The sequence below is a fragment of the Mustela nivalis genome (assembly GCF_964662115.1).
Source record: "Mustela nivalis genome assembly, chromosome: 1".
Lineage (NCBI taxonomy): Eukaryota > Metazoa > Chordata > Mammalia > Carnivora > Mustelidae > Mustela > Mustela nivalis.
Genome location: NC_139020.1, coordinates 47,619,992 through 47,629,501, shown reverse-complemented (window position 1 = coordinate 47,629,501; position 9,510 = coordinate 47,619,992). Strand labels below are relative to the sequence as shown.

General features: G+C 37.9%; 1 long non-coding RNA gene across 1 annotated transcript in view; it reads left to right on the top strand.

The window, feature by feature from the left end:
• The first annotated feature begins 2,438 nt into the window (after positions 1-2,438).
• Positions 2,439-9,510, top strand: part of LOC309846717 — a 104,072-nt gene continuing 97,000 nt past the window's right edge. Inside the window, exon 1 of the long non-coding RNA XR_014302085.1 lies at positions 2,439-2,497. This is a non-coding gene — a long non-coding RNA (uncharacterized lncRNA). The remainder of the gene's footprint in view (positions 2,498-9,510) is intronic.

The following is a 9,510-nucleotide window of genomic DNA, read 5'->3' as shown; positions in this document are numbered from 1 at the left end:
AAAGTGTTACCATCTATTCCAAACATTCAAGTTTCAACAACTCTTCCAACAATGTACTTTATAGGTGAGGATCCAATACAAGATTTTGTGTGCATTTGTCACATTTCTTTGCTCTTCCTCCATCTTAAACAGTCCTTCAGTGTTTCCTTGTCTTTTATTACCTAGATTTTTTTTTTTGAAGAGTACAGGTCAGTTAGTTTGTAGGATCTCTTCCATTTGAAATTATTTACACATTTCTGGCAGCAATACCACGGAAATATTATGCCTTTTCTCAGGGTGTCAGATCAGGAGGCACACGATATTGATTTGCCTTATTACTGGTGATGTTAATTTTATCCCTTGGTAAGATGATGTCTGACAGGTTTTCTACGTAAAGTTAATTATAGATAGATAGCGAGATAGATATAAATATAGATATATAGCTACATATATATGTATATTACTTCTTACATAAGTAATATATATAATATAATATATAATATATGTAATATAATATATAGCATAAGTATATATAGTGTATATATACTATATATATAGTATAAGTATTAAGAAGTAATATATATATTATTTCCTACATAAGTAATAAGTACTTTGTGGGAAAATACTTTGAAGCTATGTGGTTAGCATTCTACTATAAAATACATTTTCCCTTCTTTCCCATTTATTTGCTTATTTATTAATCTGTATGGATTAATTAATTTCTATTTTATAATGGGTAATATTGTGATTTTTTTTTTTGAGTCTTAAATTGACCCAGACTTGGCAAGTAAAATTCCCTTCAGTGTGGCTCATGTGTCCTTTTGACATGTATCCATTAGTGTTTGTGCATTTCTTCACTTTCTGATACATGATGTTCCCAGATCAACTGGCATTTTTATCTGCTTTAACCCTGGAGTCAACTATTTCTCTAAGTATCTCTGGTTCCCTGTCATGGAAAATGGTATTTAGAAACCAAGACAGGAGCTAGATGTGCTCACTGCTATTGTGTCATTGCTTCTAGGCCCTTACTGGAGTAAGTATGTGTGTGATTGTTTGTGTACGAGTATCATCATTATATATGGTAATATTTTCTATTATATGTATGGTAATATTTAAACAGTGTTAATTTCCTTATTTTAATGGTTACATTATGATTATACAGGGATTATATATTATGATTATCTCTTTTTTTTTAGATTTTTTAATTTATTTAAGAAAGAGAGAGGGGGAGAGAACACACAGGGAGAGTCAGAGGAAGAAGCAGGCTCTGCATTGAACAGGGAGCCTGATGAAGAGCTCCATCCCAGGACCCTGAGATCATGATCTGAGCCAGAGGCAGAGGCTTAACCAACTGAGCCAACCAGGCACCCCAATGTTATCCTTTTTAAAAAATACACATTGAGGGGCACCTGGGTGGCTCAGTGAGTTAAGCCTCTGCCTTCAGCTCGGGTCATGATCTCAGGGTCCTGGGATTGAGCCCCGCATCAGGCTCTCTGCTTAGCAAGGAGCCTGCTTCCCCCTCTCTCTCTCTGCCTGCCTCTCTGCCTACTTGTGATCTCTGTCAAATAAATAAATAAAATCTTTAAAAATAAATAAATAAAAATTAAAATACACATTGAATTACCCAGAGGTAATAGGGCATCATGTCTGTCATTTGCTCTCAAATGGTTCTGAAAATAATAGCAACATGTGAATTATCTAGAAAGAGAAATCTATGTGTATATGTGTGTATATATATGCATTTATCCATATATATACGCACATGTATATACACACGCAGAGACTTACATACATATTTGCTTCAGTTTCAGTCCAATGTCACAGGGCTTACTCAACACCCTCTCCCACTTTCCATATTTTAAGCTCATTCCTCTAACAGTGAGACAGCTGGTTCTCATGAATCTCAATATATTTACTTATTATCTCAATCCTCCTTAATGCAACCAATCTGGCTACACCCAGCAGATTCCTTAGTCCTAAGACTTGCCAAGCGGTACACATACACACCCTACACGTACCTACCCATGTAGGTGAACCAACTACCATAGCTCTAACCCTTAGCCCTGAGGAAGGGAGAAAGAAGAGGAAGGAAGGAAGAGGAAAGAGAAGAGAGGAGAAAGGGGAGAGGAGGAGGAAGGCAGACTACCAAATGACCTTTTGATTAAATTATTTACGTGTTAGAGAAGAAGAAAAAGGAAGGAAGAAAGGAAGGACGGGAGGAAAGAAATAAAGAAATAAGACCACTTGTTATATAATTTCATAAAAGATTTAAGGTTTCTTCCTAACATAAATATGAAAAAATACCTACAAGAGACTGGAAAATATTGCTAAAATATTAATCACACATGTCTAGGTAGTTGGGTTTTGAATTGTTTTTATCTGCGTGTCTTCCAGTTTTCAATAATCAACATGTAGTATATTATACTATTAAAACTGGTGTTTTAGGGATGCCTGGGTGGCTCAGTTGGTTGGACGACTGCCTTCTGCTCAGGTCATGATCCCGGAGTCCTGGAATTGAGTCCCACATCGGGCTCCCAGCTCCATGGGGAGTCTGCTTCTCCCTTTGACCTTCTCCTCACTCATGCTGTATTTCACTGTCTCTCTCTCAAATAAATAAATAAAATCTTTAAAAAAAAACTGGTGTTTTAAAATAAAACAATGGAATACATCAATGTAACAAATACGTCAGTGTAACAAAACAAAGTAAGGAAATAGATTCACATGTATATACTTAATGGATGTTTGAAAAAGATACAAAGAAAATTCAATGGAGAAAGGATAGAGTTTTCAACAAATTGTGCAAATTTTTATCCAAAACCTATCTTTGTCCATACTTTGCAATATGTACAAAAATTAACTTAAAATTGATCACAGAATTAAATGTAAAACATGTAACTTCTAAAATACATAGAGAGGGACGCCTGGGTGGCTCAGTTGGTTAAGCAGCTGCCTTCGGCTCAGGTCATGATCCCAGGGTCCTGGGATCGAGTCCCACATCGGGCTCCTTGCTCCGCAGGGAGCCTGCTTCTCCCTCTGACTCTGCCTGCCACTCTGTCTGCCTGTGCTCGCTCTCACTCACTCTCTCTCTGACAAATAAATAAATAAAATCTTTTAAAAAAAATAAATAAATAAAATAAAATAAAATACATAGAGAAAATCTTTTGTGACCTTGGGTTAGGTAAAGATCTCTGAAATATACCAAAAGTACAACCCACGCACACACAAAAAAAATTGAGAATTTGGACTTCATTAAAATAAAGAAATTCTGCTCTTTGAAAAGCGCTATTAAAAGAATAAAAAGACAAGCCATCTATTGGGAGAAGATATTTGCAAATCACATACCTGACAAGGACTTGTATCCAGAATATATAAGAAACGGTCAAAACTCAAAACAATTTTTTACCACCCAGATATTTTTAATGGGCAAAATACTTGAACAGAATTTATTTTTAAAAATTCTGATAGCAAATAAACACCTGCAAAGATGTTCAATATCACCCATTAGTCATTTGAGAAATGGGAAACTAGCACCACCGTGACGTACCATTACGTACCTGCTGGAGTAAGAGCATTCCAATGGGTCTTGAGGGTTAACCTGCTTCAAGCTGACACATTCTGCTTGCTGACTAAAACCCCAGGGTTTGCAGCAGAACTAGCCTATTTCCCTTGACATGTTGCAGACTGCTGGCCTTAGGAAAAAGGACCAGACTTTCCGGAAGGTAAGGCCTGACCACACTCAAAAACAACCACCACTGACCATGGTATCCTCAATAAGAGATTCTGGGTACAGGGTGCCTGTCATGACTGCCTTGCCAGGGCATGGCATGTTGGACTACAGGGATAGCCTTCACTGAGAGACGCCTGGGAGTTTCGATTACTGGCAGAGGGGAGGAATCTGAAAGGACAAATGATCTACTGCTCAGTACCAGCTTCTCCTGCATGTAGCCCTGTCACCATTTCCCCCATGCTTCCCTCCTTGAGAAGCCTCCTGCTACTCCTAGACTGGGGAGATGGTTTGGGGGATGTTAGCCCACCATCTTCCGAGGTTTCCAGCTTCCTGAATAAAACAACCTTCCTTTTCCCACCAATGCGCATCTCTCTAGTGTTGCCTTTCAAGCAGCAAGCTGCAGAAGCTGAGTTCAGAACTGGTGCTCTATCCAGTAACATTAGAATGGCTAAAATTAAAAAGATGGGCCCCCATCAAGAGTTGGTAAGGATGTGGGGCAACTAGAATTCCCATGTATAGCTAGTGGGGATATAAAATAGTATAACCGCTTTGGAAAACAGTTTGATAGGTTCTTAAAAAGTTTAAAAAAAGTTAAAAAGTTAAAACTACACTTACCCTGTGGCCCAGGAATTCCATCCCTTAAAAAATGAAACCATATGTCCATAGAAAGACTGGTACACAAATATATACCAAACTTATTTGTAATAGTCAAAAATTAGATCCAACGCAAATGTCCATCAACAAGTAAATGAATAGGGGTGCCTGGGTGGCTCAGTTGGTTAAATGCCCAATTCAGCTCAGGTCATGACCTCAGGTTGGTGAGATTGAGCTACCTTGGGCTTATGCTTAGCGTGAAGTCTGCCTGGGGTTCTATTTTATTTTATTTATTGATTGATTTGACAGAGAGAGATCACAAATAGGCAGAGAGGCAGACAGAGAGAGAGGGAAGGAAGCAGGCTTATATCCCTAGTACTTATTTATCATCTGACCTTTAAGAGTTCTCTGATTTTAAAATAAATAAATAAATAAAAGTCCTCTGGTTTTGTTTCTCTCATTCCTCCTCCGTTTTGTTTTGTCTCCTCCCCCCACCCCCTTTTGCTTCTGCTCTTCCCTGGAAATAGTGACGTGTCATTATCTTACTATGTTTGCAAATTGAGGGGTGAGAAATAAAGCCACTTGTTTATAAGAACCTAGTGAGAAGCCTTTAAATACATATTAACTAATCACAGGTGATGGATGTATTTCAGAGATGAGAAGAGAGATTCCTGAGAAAGTATTTGGCTAGCTCCATAATCATATTAAAATGGCCCAGGACCAGCACAACATTATTATTACCTCTTAATGAATGGCTAACCACTGCCCATCCCAAACGGAAAATCCAAACAAATAGACACAATAGTCATTATGAAGACTTCATTAGTTTGCACTTATCCCTCCACCAAAACACTTGAAGGCAATTTATATAATAGCAATGAAAATACGGGCTATGAAGAAAGATGTATCACGCACCGAGGAAGGAGGAAGTGGGAGGGAAGGAGGTAAGAAGAGTGGAGACAGTGTCTTCTTCATCAAAGTCTGAAAGCAGCTGGATGGGGTGCTTGGTGCCATGTTAAAATGTTTTGATTTAATTCTGTAAACAATGAGGAGCCTGCCAAGTTCTTCAAACTAGAGACTGACACAATCATCTGTTTTTTAAGAGTTATCTTTGCGGAAGTGATGTGTTGATTTTTGTCTACTATCTGTCTTCCTCACTAGAATATGAGCTCCCAAAAAACAGGGTGTTCTATGTTTTGCTCACTGCTCTATCCCAGCACAGCACCAGCAGTCAAAAATTTTTTTTGTTGAATGAACAAATGAATCCTGGCAATTAGTAGGCAAGGGAGAGACTCAGAGATCATGAGGCAAGGGCAAGGTGCGTCTACGCTTTTGGGGTTTAAGCCACTCGAGAGCTGCTGGGCATATATGCATGCATAAGCCAGGGGACAGAGGCTAAGTAAAATAAAGGGGTTTCACAGTTTACCATAGCTTTTTATTTTGGTTGGGTGTTTATTGAGATACGGCTGACTTATAATATTACATTAGTTTTATGTGTGCAACATAATGATTCAGTATCTGCATATATTGGGAAATGATCACCATAATAAGTCTCATTAACATCTATCACCATACATAATTACAATTTTTTTTCTTTTGATGAGAACATTTGAGATCTATTTTTTCAAATATGCAATACAATTTTGCTGACTATAGTCATCAGTAGTTGGGGCTTTTTTTTTTGTTTTTTAATAATCCATATATAAATGAAATCATATGGTTTTTGTCTTTCTCTGTCTGAGTTATTTCACTTAGCGTAACCTCTCAAGACACACTCATGTTGTCACAAATGACAAGAGTTCCTTCTTTTTATGGCTAAATAATACTCCATTGTAGATAGATAGATAGATAGATAGATAGATATCACATCTGTTTTATCTATTCATTCATCTATACATATTGTTTCTATGTCTTGCTATTGAAAAATAATGTTTCAATAAATATGGGGGTGCAGACATCCTTTCAAGTTAGTGTTTTCATTTCCTTTGGATAAATACCCAGAAGTGGAACTACTGAATCATATAGTAGTTCTAGTTTTCATTTTTTGAGTCATCTCCATACTATTTTCCATAGTGGCTACACAAATTTGCATTCCAATCAACATTGCACAAGGGTTCTCATTCACTATTGTGGGGGTTTTTTGGTTTTTTTGTTTGTTTGTTTGTTTTGCCTCATACAGCCTATGTGCAGATGGGGCAGAAACGTGCTCACCGATTAATGTGGTAACTGGCTCCAAAGCTATAGCAGAAGTTCAGCTCAAACAGCAATCTATATTCCAAGGTTAGAGTAGGATATTTAAAACTCCAAAGAGAAAATCAGAATTTACAGTCACCCCCCCCTTTACCAGTTTAAAAGTTCCCATTGTACCAAATGCAAATGCAAATCATCTACACAGTATTTTAAGCCCTTTTTTCCTTTTGTGCCCCATAGTTACAACCAGGGTGTCACCTTCCTTCATGAACATGTAGCTTTAGATATATTCTAAATCACAAAAATTACCCACTATTTATTTTGCTTAATCCAACCTCCAAGAGTTTTGATAAGAAATGCTACAGTTCTCTCGATTTGAAAGTAAGGGTCGTGGTTTTGTCATCAGTCTGCCACAGGTTTCTCCGTGTTGCATGTCACTTATCCCAAAGTCAGCTCAAGTCTGCCCCCTAGAGCAGAGTAGACTAGAGTGCTCTGAAAGTGATGCTGAACGATACCAAGATCCAAGTTCTGACCCTGGGCTTTCCCAGAGGACTGCCATTTTCTATTTTATATGTTTCTGCATTATTTGAAAGTGTGCCAGATATTACTTTTATAAGTAAAAAAAGTGCCCATTTTAGGGAGGAAATACTAGCTGTAAGAGAGTAATATATGACAGTGTCTTGCTTAAAATAAGCAAAAGTCATTCAAGTTTTCGGGCCCTGGTTGTTTAGAATGATACCTTCAAACTATATACATGAATAGCTGCTACAATATTAGAGGAACCTACTGGATTTGGGGAATGCAAGGAAGATGAAGACATGAAGAGTTTACAGTATAATTACAGACATGTAATGAAATCATTACACCATATGATAAAACCTACCTGAATTATACTATATACAGAGAAAAATATGAATGGACAGAGGCATTTTTATTTGGAATGGGTAGAGGGAGGGAGGGAGGGAGGAAGGGAAGAGAGAGAGAGATAATAAACTTCGAAATGTTGTACCAAAATTAAGCCAGTTAACCCAAAATCACACTGTGGATTAATTGAATGTTTATATTTCCTCAACTGAGTAGAACTTAAAAGCAAATCTCAAGTAATACAAAAAGAAGCTTGAGAGTTATTCTGAGTATAGGTCAGTAGAAATATGACACATATAATATATGTGAGTTTAAATTTCCTAGTAGCCGCGTTTAAAAAGCAGGAAAAACCAGATAAAATTAATTTTAATAATCTATTTTATTTTACCAAATATATCCAAAATATTATCATTTTTGTTGGAAAGACGCTGAGTTAGAAAGAGCCTGAAATAGGGTAGTGGCAATGAGAATGAAGAGAATTGGGTAAATCCAAGTGATATTTAGAGGCGAAATGGGGACAAGTTGATGGTTATCTGGATGGAGAAGAAGAGGAGTGCAAGATGCCTTCAGACTCAGCCAGGTTCTCACATGACAACTGCTAAATGAGTCATCATTCACTGAGGTAGGAAACATGGAGGAGAGGCAGAACAGGGGCAGACCATGCAAGAAATTGTTGTTTGCTTTTAAAAGATGAGTTGGAGATGCCTGTGAAACTTGCAGCTACTTCTGTGTCCAAGAGCCAGTTGTATATGTGAGTGTGGTAGTCTGGGGAGAGGTCTGCCCCACAGGATAGATTGGGGGACCGTCCACTGGTACACAGCTGATGCCAGGGGAATGCTTGAAATTCCCCCAGAGGGAATAAGGAGTGAGAGAAGTGCCCAGGCAGAGCACAGAGGAACACTAGCATTCCAAGGATGAAGATCCCTCACCAAAACCAACCAAGAGTGATCAGAGGTCCCAGGAAACCCGAAAGAGTATAGGTCACAAGAACCAAAGAAAAATTTTCAAAAGGGACAGAGTAGACAGCGGTGTCAGATGCTGCCAGAAAGTAGGTAAATAATCAGAGGGAGATTTTCATAGCATTTGACAGGAAGGAGATCATGGGTGACTTTCATGAAAACATTTTCTATAGAAGGTAGACAGCCTCTATCTACCTTATGCCACAGACTGGAAATTGACAGACTGGAAACTGAGAAGGAAATGCAGATAACTCTTTAAGTTCTTTAGGAAAGGAAAGATAGCTCAAATGTTAACTACTGGATATTAAGAATGATACCTATTGGCATATTATGAGAGAAGATTTTTAAGATAGAAAGATTTTGAGCATGTCTAAAAGCTATTGTAAAGAAACCATTAAAATTGTGCGCTAGTCTTACTGATTTGAAAGGATTTTAAGGTTATTATATTGGTAACTGAAATGAGCTCATGTCTGAAAAAAAGTTTTTTATGTACGTGTGTGTATACACACAGATAATACTTTAGATGGACAAACACAAAAGTATTAACCATGTTTATCCCTGAGCATGTAGAATAAAAGTTTTTAATTTTTATTCTTTTCCTTTATCTGTATTTTTATTATAGGAAGTGTCATTTTAGGATATAAAAAAGGCAATAAGCTTCCTTTTCAGAGTGCCCACGTTTCCACGTGCTATGGTGCTGAAAATGTGTTGAATAGACTTCCTCCCATTTTGATGAAATGTACTATAAAATTGCATCTCGTGATTTTTACAAGTATTGCAATCCTTGAATGTAGGGAAGGGAAGAACCTTGCCAGATAACCTGTGCCAGCCAGCCACTCCATCTAGCTGCCACCTGTTCCCATGGATGAGCCACCTCCACCCAGGACTTTCTATATTCTATGAGCAGACCATCTCCAAATCTGAAAATTGGTTGTCAAGACTGAAAAGCATATGAACCAAGGATAGGGAAACAACTGTTTTCTTTTTTTTTTTTAAGATTTTATTTATTTATTTGATAGACAGAAATCACAAGTAGGCAGAGAGGCAGGCAGAGAGAGAAGGATGAAGCAGGCTCCCCACCCAACAGAGAGCCTGATGCAGGGCTCGATCCCAGGACTCTGAGATCATGACCTGAGCCGAAGGCAGAGGCTTTAACCCACTGAGCCACCCAGGAGCCCCAAGAAACAACTGTTTTCT